We start from the raw sequence: 13,171 nt of genomic DNA, 5'->3' as shown, positions 1-13,171 counted from the left end.
GACCTGAATATTGATTTGCAGTACCTACTAAGGGAGGAAAACTGCAGACCACAGACCAAATACATATCTTTTTATTGCCAGGTCTGTAACAATAAAATAGAAAAGTATATAAATATTTCTGGAGTGCAAAAGAAGAAGAAAGTGTTTGCCAGTTGAAATAATACAATGAAAGTGCCTCTATTTTGTCAGTGAGAGATGTCTGTGGCTTCTGTCACAGCCTTCATGCTCCATTCAACAGCTTTTGTTACCATTCTCTTAAGAGGCTGATACATGGTCATTTGTTTCACTATATATTATAACTGTAATTGATAAATTAATTGAAATAGAGCATTTTAAACAAAGCATCTCTACCCTGGAGATCAGCTCACACCCGAGATGATTTTTCTCAAACTGAAAAATTTGTTAGCCCCAGAACAGTCAGAAAAAGGCTGTGTGCGTAGCATCCAGTAAAAAACAAATAAATAAACAAACCAAATAGTTTTTTATGACTTCATTAGGTCTAGTACATTCTGTATTTTTCTTCATTTACCTGATGAAGATAAAACATTAACATTTGTATCTCAGTTATTAAACAGTTATTTTTCCATTACCTCAATCTCTCTTGGTTGCTAGCTCACTCTAAAGAATGGCAAAGAACCAGAACTAGGAAAAAATACATCAAGCCTAGGCTGCAGGAAGAAAGAGCACATGCACTCAGAGTGGAGGTGAAAAAATGTCAGGCCGTAACTTAAGTAAAAGAGACAATCTCATCAGCACTTCAAAAGTGGCTGCCAAAGGAAGATTTTTATAATTTATTCTTGCCAGTTCCAGAAAGAGATTATGAGCATGCTTACTAAACGTGTGTTTGGTTCGGTGTCGGTATTTTGCTTGGCAAAGTGCTGTCCAGGAATTTCTCACAGTTCATTATAAATGAGAACAGACTAGGCAGTAGAGTGGTTTAATCACCTGGAACTGGCTTTTACATCAGCACAGATTGTTAAATTTTGCTATTATTAATTGGGGGTTTTTTGCAAGGAAATGTGGAGAACTGAACCTTTAAAAGATTTCAGCCTCCTGTTCACAAGAAAGGAAGATACTAGAGTTGCTGCAGAGGCACGTGTTTGACCTGTTCACACCATTAAAAGGCTAGATTTGACCACCATTCTTGGAATTCTGTTTTATGTCAATAGAAGAAATACGCTCTGTCAAATATGTGTTTGAGATCTTTGAAGAAGGCGATTCAGGAGAGCAATTAAAAACATGTTTCATAGGAGCATATAAGCATTATAAGTATGAATAGCTAGGACATTAGCTTGCCTAGTCTACATTAGGCTATTAAAACCAGGCTTGCCAGCAAGCAATACAGGACTAATCCTCTAATGTCCACCCTGTTTGCTTCACTATAGTGACTGGGAAGCTATCTTACATCCATATAAAGCAGAAGGCTCAAAACCAGAAGTATTTAATGGGTTAACAGCAAAACAAAACAAAAACACATTTACAATACAATAGTAAATCCCAGCTACTCAGTAGTAAATGTTTGGTATGGCTACTTGGGAAACAGAAGGGCTATGAGAAAGAACTGGTGTAGTGTTTCAACATAAGACATAGGCATGAGTTTTGGGTTTGTTTTTTGCTGTGTTCACAAGTATGTTTCAATTCTTTTGAGAGATTAGCTGTGAGGTGGAGATGTTGAAGGTTAAATTTTCAGAACAACGTAGCAAGTGCTTAGGTCAAGAAAGATGTCCTTTGCGTATGTGAAAGCCAAAGGCATCCCTAATCAAAAGAACAAGTAGATATCCTTCTTTGAGCAAGGACATCCCAGAGCAGTTAGACCTTGAAGAGGGTACATTGCCAACTTGGCAAGCAAACTCAAGGTCCATATATCCTTAGCTGAACTGCCTCATTATAATACAAAAAAAAAAAAAAAAATAATCACACCTACAGGTCAAGACAACCCTTACCCAGGCAGAGACCCTTCCCCTGAGCATGCGTAGTAGAAGTGTTGCATCAGTAGTAGAATAATTGTATGCAAATTACTAACCCATCATTGTAGAGAAGATGGACGTTGAAAATTACTAACTCCGCAAGTTTTGTGTATAAATATAGTGCAGAAAGTCCCATTGGTGTGCTTGATTCGTAGGATACAACCAAGCATCCAGGCTTGCACAACCCTGCAATAAATTATCAATGTCTCTGAGTATGTGGCAATTGACTTCTTGAACACCGGGCAATGAATCAGCTTTTTGGACAACAAAGACATCTGGAAAAAAGAGGATCTTGTTCTGAATTTCTCATTAAGAATAAAAAAGATGTTCAAACCATATCATTATTAGAATTCTATCAGTTCAGATGGAAATGTTGTTTTACAGTAGTTTTTCATACTATAATGTTTCCTTAATACTTCCGTACCTAAACACTTGATAATACATATTGAGTACTCTGAACAAATACATAAAAGACAGATTTTCCTTGTCTTTTAGATATTTTTTTCTTAGTGTTTAAAAAACACACCCCAAAAGACAGCTGACATTTCCTTTTTATGAATAAGATAGACATTCCCAAAGAAGAATGCCTCCATTTAGGTGACGAATTTCTTGACCTACCACTTTATGTACCCAAAGGCCTCCTTCTGACAGAAGACAACCTGAAGTTGAAAGATAAAAGGAGGTGTGCCTGGTAGGTGCCTCAAGTTACATCAAACAGCGGTAATTGGTGTATTATATATTATTACACTCATTTACTGATTCCCCCAAACTGAACAAGACATTGGCCAAATGCTCCTCTTTTCAATGAGAGATGAAGAATTTTGATGGACGCTTCTGCCACACTGTTAGGGAGATCCTCTTCTCTTACAATTATTAGTGTCCTGATACCTACATGCTAACGTCTGTATTCAAATATACAGTTATTACATGTTCAGTGCTAAAGTTGTCCCAAAACCAGAGATTCTTCACACAGTGTGCAAAGAGCCAATTAACGCACAGAGCTGAAATATTTGTATTTATTACCAATATCATTTATTTATTACAAATATTGGTACAGGCACACATTGGTGCCTGTCCCAAGACACCACACTGTGGTCCCCAAAACTACGATTATACACACAATTTATGTATCAGTGTGTTAAATGTGCATATTTAAGTGATTGGTCATAATCTCTCTATTTAGCATGTAAATTAGCACACATGCCTAGTTTGCCCTCTCTACCTTCTTTTTTTGAGCCTGGGGTGTAGAGTCAGTGGTCATGGTCTCCCCCTGCTGGAATTACCTTTTAACTAGTTTCCTCCTAATTTGGCAGTTGTAGGTAGTTTGTTGCAGTTTGCTGTCCTTACTTCCCATTAAATCTACCTAGGCTTCTGCTTTGTCAGGTATACACAATAATGGATTGTTTCAAGGTTAATCATCTGTTTCTACCATTGTTCTAACAGTTAATCATTTGGTTACTGTAAAGGACTGTGTCTAAAAGATGTTTATACCAATGAATGTCTGTCTCAACATTGCTGGACTGCTTCGAAAACACCAGCGGATGTCTGCCTCAGCACCGGTGGAGCACCCCACCTCCTACTGAGTTTCTAATGCTTTAGCAAACAGTCACAGAAACCACTACACCCCCATAAGCCCAGACATCCATGTAACACTACAAAGAACAATACATCCTTGAAGATAAAGGAAGCAGGTCAACCTTGGAGATAAGACAGAGAGACCCTGAGCATCAACCCTGTTAGACCAGTTTGAACCACTTAAGGATGCAAATCCAATTAAAGTCAAACATTCAGTCAGGAGGAAGACACCGAGCCTTCATCAGCTGACCACTAAAGGACACCCTCCGACCACGACCACCACCACATTTGATAGAGCACATAAATGATTTCTTGGAAATCCCCAAACCTTTCCCAGAAAACCTATGCATATGGATAACCCTACCCTTGTACATGCGCCCAGACCCGGGGACAGAAAAATACCTTGAAACACCTCCCCCCATAGAGACGGTATTGGGCATGTGCAGCACCGCTGAGTGATGGGCGAAGGCGAACAAGCCAGTTTTTAGGATATGCCAATCAATCCTCAGGAGGAGCAATGACACAATACAAGAGCTGTGACGACCAGCATCCAATGGAATTCCCCACCTGACGTGAAGTCGATTCGGACGGATGGGATGCTGCACCTCTGTGGTGGTAGCTATTGCATCTTTACTTTTTTTTTTTCCCCTCTTCTCTCTCTTTCTCTCATCTACATGAATATTGATGTAACTAATAAATTTCTTTTCTTTATGGCATTTGACCTTGTTTGGTCTTAATCCCACTCTGGGAATAACAACGAATCTCCCCTGACTGCATTTTTCCGGGTCAGGACAGTTACATAATACGATCCTGGTTACAGAACAAAACTTAGATTCTGAGCTGCAGATCATATGAGAAACTTTTTTTTTTTTTGTCATTTGGTAAACTTTTGCTATTTTAGCCTTTTACAACACTAAGTTTCTGTATGTAGCCCCATGATCTGATCATAGTAGGAAAACTGGTCATAAGTGAAGTTTAGCATTCTATACCAAGAGCTCCATACCCACCAAGAAGTTGAGGTTTAACATCAGCAAAGCAAAAGCTTAAAAGTTCACAGTATACAAGTGTATGGGCAGCCTGACATTCTGAAATGCTAAGAAAAGTTTTAATGGTGTTTGGATCACATGTTTAAGCCATTTCCCTCCTTTTTCATTTAAAAATGCAGAAATAATCACTGTAAGGATAAATCAGTAGTCCTACTACCACTGCTGCAGAAGTCCAATACCCAGTTGGCAACATCAATTAACAAATACTGCAAGGAAAACAGCCAAATATAGCAAGGTAAAATCAGGCTGCCTAACCCTTTCATTCATGTTTTAAAAGCAGAGGTTTAATATGTTGTCCTTGGTCAGCAAGGCCTCTACCCACCAGGTCACCACTCTTGGCATCTGTGGGGGACAGGCAACCTGGCTGCTCTGTGGCTGGAGCATCTGCCACAATATCACCGGGGATCTGAGCATGGAAAACACCTGAATTGAGCAAGTTCTGGGGACTCCTCAGTATCCCCATAGTGAGGTTCAATTAGTATTCCTGTCTTATGAACATATGACAACACATCCACGAGCCAAGGCCAGAAGGAAACAGAGCAAATAAGAGGTATTCTACAAGTTCATACTAGGTCTGTGCGAGTTCTTGATTTTGAATGATGCAAGGACAATCTGCCTGTACATCACATCCCTCTATATTCAATCAGACAGCTCTACTGATATGGAAAAGTTGATATTTTCTTTTACCCTTTATTTCTATTTTTGTATAGCAGATACCATCTGTTAGTAGTAATGACTCCTGGTGTTATGACTTGTCAGTTATAAACTTAATCTGTATTGACAGAAGGCATCAGAAACCCAGAGCTGACTACTTCCTGATATTCTACATAAAGACTTGTCCATTACACAGCTAGAAGATGGTTTTGCACTAGTTACATTTTCATTCTGTTCCAACTGGTAACCTCCATTCTGCTCATACATGTTTATCCCATGTACACAACTGGAAAACTGCAGATTCCAGTGCTCTGTAGCTCCCTCCCTAAAACCTAATTTTAGGCATTAGCTAACAAGCAGCAAGACTTGGAGAACAGACACAGAAGTATATAGACCTTGCCTATCCATGGATTCTGTGGTTAAGCAAAAGTACAAAGCTCTTGGGGCACATGTGCTGGCCAGCAACGCTGAATGAGAAACTGAAAGAAGCAGACACATTTCTGGGTACTGGATCTAGAAATGGGGGTGGGTCAATGAAACAAGGTAATGTTTAAGCTATCTGTTTAGTTTTATTAATACCTGCTTCAAGCTACAGTGAAAAAAAAATTAATAGGGATGCTCATTGTACAACCTTTCTTTCTCGTACATGACTGTGATGAAATAATATCCTTCTCAGCCAGAGACAGAGTCCGCACCTGAAAGAATCCATCACAGATCTTACAGAGAGCTCAGTATATCAGGAGATGGATTCTTGGCATTAAATTGCTTCAGTGTGCTCATACAATAAAGTTCAGACACAATCAATAAAACTGGTAGTTCTTCCCCACATTACCAGGTGACAGTTGTTTGATTCAGGGTGACCCAAGGCCCTATAGCATATAAATGAAAGGTGTTTCTCCCTTTTTAGCCAATGTTACTATATGTAATAAGCATTAAAAAGCAATTATGATACCTGGAAGAAAAGGACTAATTAAAACACCTAATAAATTCTGCTCTGCAACTCCGTGATTACAGTTCTATTGATTAATCTTGCAAAACATTTTTCAGCAAAGAATAATTTTATTTTAATTGGTGAATAAAATCTCACCTACTACTTCTATTGTGCTCACAGTGTCATGTACATCCATTTAGAAACAGACTGGCTAGCAAATCAGGACCACTTTCCAAGATTAATTTAAACATTTGAAGATTCTCTCATGGAAGATAGATGCACCTCACTCAAAAGAGAAGCAGTAATATGATTTATGGAGGTAAAACAACGATTTGACAAAGTCTGATGGAATTCAACAAAGCCTGATGATGAGGTTCACCTTATTAATTACTGCACGGCAGAAAAATACAAAGAAAAAATTGAGTTAGAGTAGCTATATAGCATGCTGAATTAATACTATGAAGTATTAATAATCTATCAGTCACTTTGAGACACTGTCACAGGTAAGATCTCTCAACTTTGAGAAGTAACTTTGAGGCATCCCAGCTCAAGAGGAGATCACTGCCACGCAGCCTGCTGCTTCAGCAAGGAGAGTTCAAAGCTTTCCTCAGGCTGTCCATGTTTGTAAAGTAGTTGGCTGCTAGTCAATAGGATAGACAAGACGAATGTTCACGATTAGCTCCGATATCTTGTTCTGTACTTTTGGTTATCTTGTACCTTTGGGTTTTGAAACTACCTTTCAAAATAATTTTCAAAACACCTTCACTCCCTTGCATGTGAGCCAGTGGTTTTCCAGCATGCAAGTGCACCCCAAGGATGTGAGGCCTGTTGCTCCTTGGTCAGCCTGAAACAAGGTACAGCTAGGACTCAGGTGTATCCACCACATTCTTACACTGCTGCAAGGTAAACCTGAGGATATCTGAGTATACTATATTTATGCTCTTGTTACTTAATAAAAGTAAAATCAATATTTCTTCTAATTTTTAGCCATGAAGCATTGTAACAGGTAATGTGGCTTTGCACAAGACAGAAACTAGGCAGCAGATAAAGCAAAGTATGAGGAAGTCTGTGGGTGGTTCCGAGTCATAAAACCAGACTTTGCTAAAATGTGGTTGGCCAGATTTACTCTAAAGAAGAAGTAGTCTTTTTCCATTCTTGTCTTTGTGGTTAGTTTTTGGTAAGCTACTTTTTTGTTCAGCTACTTTTTGTTCTTAAATTTTTCATTTGGTTTTGATTTTTTTTTTTTTTCCCCCTCACATCAAAGATGAAGACACTTGAAAAATTATTCTCAACAGTTTCACTGTTGTGTAACTATGTAGTTAACATGAAGTTCCCCCGATTTAAACTCAAATAGATTAGACTAGTTCTTACAGATCTCAGATACCTAAGCAGCCAAAAGCATATCTTCTGACCTTTATCCTCAAGTCTCCAGCTTCTGTGATTTCCTCCCACAACACAGTCTACTGTTGTCTCCTTCCTGGTATACGACATACATGATTGACACACTTGTCCCAACTGCTTTTCCTACAGCAACCATTAATGAAATAACCCATGGAATATGTTTCTACCAGCTTTTATTTTGCTTTAAACAGAATATCCCAGAAAACAGTCAATGCTTAAAAATGTTTGTATTAATACCTTGCACAGAACATATACTTCTGTATGGCATGAATAGGCATGATCATCCATCTCCCTGCCTTGCTGATATATTTTTTCCTCAGCAGCAAGTGTTAAAAATTTAGTGCCAAGTAAATAGAAACAAATGAATCTGGACTTACGATTGATTTTTATGCAGTTTCTCTCAGTTGCATAACACGTGTGGGATAATTGGCTTTTGAAGGGGAGGGCAAGGACACGATAGCTGTGTGCTGGCAACCTCAAAGGGTTAAGCTAAAGCTAAATAAATGTTTTTGTGGCAAAGCAGAGAACAGAAGAGTGAAGCCAAGTGCAGCAACTCCTGATGGATGCCATCCTCACAGAAGCAGTGAAGTTGAAGAGCATGCTTCTTTTCCACATTTGCATCCAGTATCCCTGGCTTTTTCAGCCAACAGAATTTGCCAGCAATCACCCTGCAGTCACGTGTAAATTCCAGCGTGTTTGGTGAAAATTTGGCTTGTGCTGATTTTAAGTTTAAAGAACAGAACTTTATTTGCAGGAATTTTCAAGCTTTGCTTAATTTGGAAACAGTCAAGGATGACAAAGAGCAGAATAAAGAAATTATGTTAAAGACTTTGGTTGCAGGTGAGTTATTTTGATCAATATTAGGTCCTCAAATTGTTCTTAGACATGCTTTTCCACGTTGCTCTACAATTACATCTCTGAAGACCTGCTTTGCTCCAATTACTCTCCACTTCCTTCACAGATATGTGAAGTGTGGGAAAAGGAAAATACCAAAAAAACTGCAAAATACACATTTCTTTAACACCTGGTGCCCAGAACACAGGACAGGGGAAGATCCTGTGATTTGTGTAGCCAAGGCAGCAAGGAGGAATGCAAAGCAAGGTAGAGGCCACAAGGTCCGGTTCTTCTGCTTTTCTCAAATGTTTTACACAACTCTGCAGACATTATTTCCTGTTCTGTTTTTCTCAAGGAATGTTTGGCACAACTATGAGGACTTTATCTCCCCTTCTTCCTCTTTTCACTGCATTCACATCACACCAAGGAATCTGCTGTGTCATTACACAAGAAACAGTGGCTTGACTGCAGTCCCATCACTCATACATACACACCTGGATTCAAACTCTGGGTAGTATTTATGAGTTACATAAATACTACCCTGCGTTTATATCTAACTCAGAGAGATGATAAACTGACACCAAATCAGAGGGACAGATCAACAAGTTTGTGCTTCTCCTCGCTCACCCCCTCAGAAGGGACACCTTTTACTAAGATTTGTGCCCTCAGCTACACTGAGCGATTAGCCGGGTATTAAGTTTGTGACTGAGATCATTTTTGTGTGTAGTGTTATACAGCCAACCTGCAGTTTCTGCATTTACAGTAAGCAATCTCAAAGAACCCGTAGATGTTGCATGTGGAGCTGCCCCTCTTTCCCTCTCCTGGTGACAGGCACTGCCACCCCAGCATTTCCATCATCACACAGATGGAAGGAGATACGTGTCAACCAGATCCAAGCCCTCACTGGACACCACAGATCTTCTAACATTCATAGTTGCTCATCATTCCACTTCTCACCTCCATCCCATTTACACCATTTTACCTCAGATTTGTTCTCCTTTTACATTACAGGCAATTAAATTGTTATTCTTAGTGATAAAGCCTTATTTCCTACCCCCTTGCTATAATTCACAAGCTTTATGAGTGGTTGCACAGATCAACCCTCAACAGACAGGTTCAAATAAAATCTAAACATGTACAATGCAGAACACCCCTGAGATAATGATAAGTGTCATCTTACATACCATCATTTGCTAGACACAAAACAATCAGTGAGCTTTTGAATTAGCTGGTGCTCATGGAAATGAAATAATTACTTATTTCTATCTAGACAAAGCAACTGAGCACTTCTATCTATTTTTTTGTGAGTGAACTTAACACAGGTGTTCAAGGAAGACAGAGCATTTTAAACGAGGGCTACAGCGTAAGAAGTCAAATGCCTGTAAAATAACAGGAAACAGAAACAGCTGGGAAAGTGTCTGTTAAAAGATGATGCACAAGGACGATAAATTTTGATTGGACCATTTTAAGGAGATTATGCAAAATCCAGCATGTGTGCAGGACCATTGGGGTAAGCACAAAAGTGCAGAAAGGTGTCCAAGTGCAGCACATCTCCCAGGCAGCACTGGGAAAATGAGCAAAAAGGAAACAAGAGAGAAAAGCTACTCCAGGAGCCTCAGCTCTACCTCCTCTGAAGCATTTTGCTGCAGTGACATAATTTGCTGTCTTAGTATGGCTGATCAGCTTCTGCCCCAGCAAAGCCTTCACTTGCTCTGCTTGAGCCCTGCTCAAGATCCATCTCAGTGCCACCCTTCTCTGCTGTGCTGCTGGTCTCATCCCAGCACCTTCTCCAGGTCAGCCTCAGCACTTTGGCTCCCTGAACTATTCTTGCCCTAACTTCAAACCTCAACTTTTATCACTGTAAGCAATCCAGTGTTAAGCAACTCATTAGTGCTTGGGTTTTTATTGTCTGCTATGTACTAGTCAATGATGTTGGCATAACTCCTTCTACATGAAGCTGCTTTAACGCAGTACACTTGCAAAGCAAGCATGAACCATACCATTAGGCTAAGGGAAGCTTACAAGCACACATGGCTTGAAATTCACAATACTCATCAACCAGAACTTTCAAAACTGCAGCCTTCTGCAGGTTTTTAAACCTTGTATAACTCGAGTCCTAGTGGCTTTATAACAAGATTGCAAACCAAATGTTATTTACTCAATCTGATTGCAAATTCTTGCCAGCATATTGAGTGAGTCTCTTAAGTGAAATCTTCTAAACAGACCTACACAACATCTTGTCAAATTGCAAGCTCTTCCCTTAAAGCCTTAGGCCTCTGGTAAAGCATCTCAGATACTTGCTAGTTAGCAAACTGCTCATACTCATCCTTCCTGATTCTGAGTTTCTGCCTCCAAGTATCCAATCTACATCTTGCCAGTCTTGTGCAGAACCACCACTTTAGCCAACACATTGCTTCACTGTCTTTCATGTTCTAGGAGCCTCCTGACATTTATCAACAGCTCTCAACCTCTTAAAGGCTTATTCAAATTACAGTTTGCAGCTGAGCATTTTTTCTGATGCAGATAGCCAGTAACTATGCTACTAGAAAGTAGACAGACTTCAGTAACACAGTGACTAGTCATTCAAACCTACAATCTACAGTGAGGAAATACACACAAACACAACCTGCCTTCAACAGTTATCTTTCACTTCAAATTCCACATCACACTTACCTTCTCCACACTTCCCTCTCATGTGAAATAATGAGGTTCTCATATGCTGACTGACAGTTCTGCCTACTTTATCTCTTTATGTAAGACCATTTGCTGGAGACAAAGAATATGAAATGTTTTTACTTCATCCACTGTGGAATTCACTGTACCCTAGCACTGCTTGTGGTCTCCTACACAAATACCAACTCATTTCCAGCTCTGAAAGAAGGGCTGTGTACAAACTATTTTCCCCCTCACCTGCTCATTATCTGCAATTTGACCCCACCATCACTCAAATGGGGAGATAAATTTATTAATAGCTTATAACGACCCTTTAATGGGACAAAAGCAGGACACAGGTCTGCTCTCTTACTGACATGCATCAAGTCCAGTTTCAGTAATGACAGAGTCCACCCATCAGACAGAAGCTACACTGACTAACAATATCAGATACTGTGTCTTAAGAGAAATACTATGCTTGTTAGCATGGAAAGAGGATCTTATAATTCAGACCGGCTAGCAAACCAGAAAGCAGGAACAGTTAGTGACTACTGGGCAAAGCAACCTTCAGCCAGAGGTAAGGCATATGCCATACCCTTTAACTATCAGCAATTGGGAGTCAGTACAAGTCAGTCTAAGGGAGCTCACCCAGCAGTAAATGTTCAAGAATTAATTGCTTAATTATGGTACACATTGATGCCTTATTCTTAACTTAAGAAAGTATCCAGGAATGGAGATGATTTACCGAACACATTCTCTAACTGCTATAAGCTATTACTACAGGAAATAAATGTAACTAAACTCACTGTGAGATATTATGGAAGAGAACAGTGCTTTTACTTTAAAAGTTATTTCACTTCTACTCATTCTCTCATACTTCAGGAACCAAAGATGTATGTATCAGAGTGGACTTAACAGGATCAATCACCTGCACGTCATCTAGAAGACACAAAACATCTACTGAGTCTTCTGTGTATCACTTGAGCTCCTCTTGATTGATTATGGCAGGAGTTTTAATGACTTTTTGGACAGATCCTGTAGGAGTCAGCAGTAACTGCAGCATCCTTAGGCCTTCAGTAAAGTTGCTGCCTATCACATTTTTTTTCCCATTTTGCCAGGTCTATGATGAAAAAAAAAAAAAAAACAAGAATATCATCAGGGCTATAGTTTGTCCTTGTATCAGTCTAAAAGGAAGAGAAAGACTGTAACGTAGCATGCCATAAACTCAATGCTATCCTCCTGCTACCAGACAGCATATTAGGAAACAGCAAGAGCAAGGTTGCTCCCTAGGGGACAGGCATCCAGGAGATCCTAGGGCCAGCAGCTCACAGCCCTCATCAGTCAGGGCCCAGGCCCACTGTGTCTGAGAAAGGAAAGCAAGCCAGACCTGCAGATGCCAGCCAACTCCAACCAAGAGTCCAGAGTGTGAGACAACATTATTGCAATGATAAAAATTCAGGGTTAAGCCATTAGGTTGAAAGCTAGATCAAGGAGCTCCATAGGTAGGCATAGCCATAGGAAGCACTGAGCCAAAAATCACCACCCCCTCCAACACAGCTCAGGCAAAAAGTAAAGACCCAGAGCTCTGCTTAAACAGAGCTCCAAGCCCATGCTGTGGGGAGGAGTCCTCAGGTGAGGCTGGTCAGGTCTATTAATGCTTATTAGTGTCCTCAGGGCCCTTACATTGCAGGTCTTCTGCTGATAAGTCTTATGTGTGGTGGCCATGTCGCAGTGCAGGTCTTTGGGTGGGATACAAACAGCAGGCTCCTCAGTGCTTATCAGTTTTATTGCTATTAGTCACCTGCTTAGTTAGAGACCAACACAGGGCATTCTTTTAACCCTTCATTTACTGTTTTATCTGCTGCTTTCACATGCAAATGCTTCCACTCATAATCCACTCATAGTAATCTTAATACTTTTACAAATCTGTATGTTAGGAAGTCAAATCAATAAACTTTCATCTGTGTTTAGCTTCTCTAAGCAAATGTAAAGTGGAGTGTCTTCTAAAATGCCTATGAACTGTTATTGTCTCAGGGGTAAATATCTATTATTCTAGCGGACTAATGCTATAGCTGTATCTTTGTATATTGCAATAATAAAGAAGCAGGTGC

Source organism: Tyto alba, unplaced genomic scaffold (genome assembly GCF_018691265.1).
Source record: "Tyto alba isolate M040663 unplaced genomic scaffold, T.alba_DEE_v4.0 Super-Scaffold_21, whole genome shotgun sequence".
Lineage (NCBI taxonomy): Eukaryota > Metazoa > Chordata > Aves > Strigiformes > Tytonidae > Tyto > Tyto alba.
Note: the sequence above shows the minus strand (reverse complement) of the source record.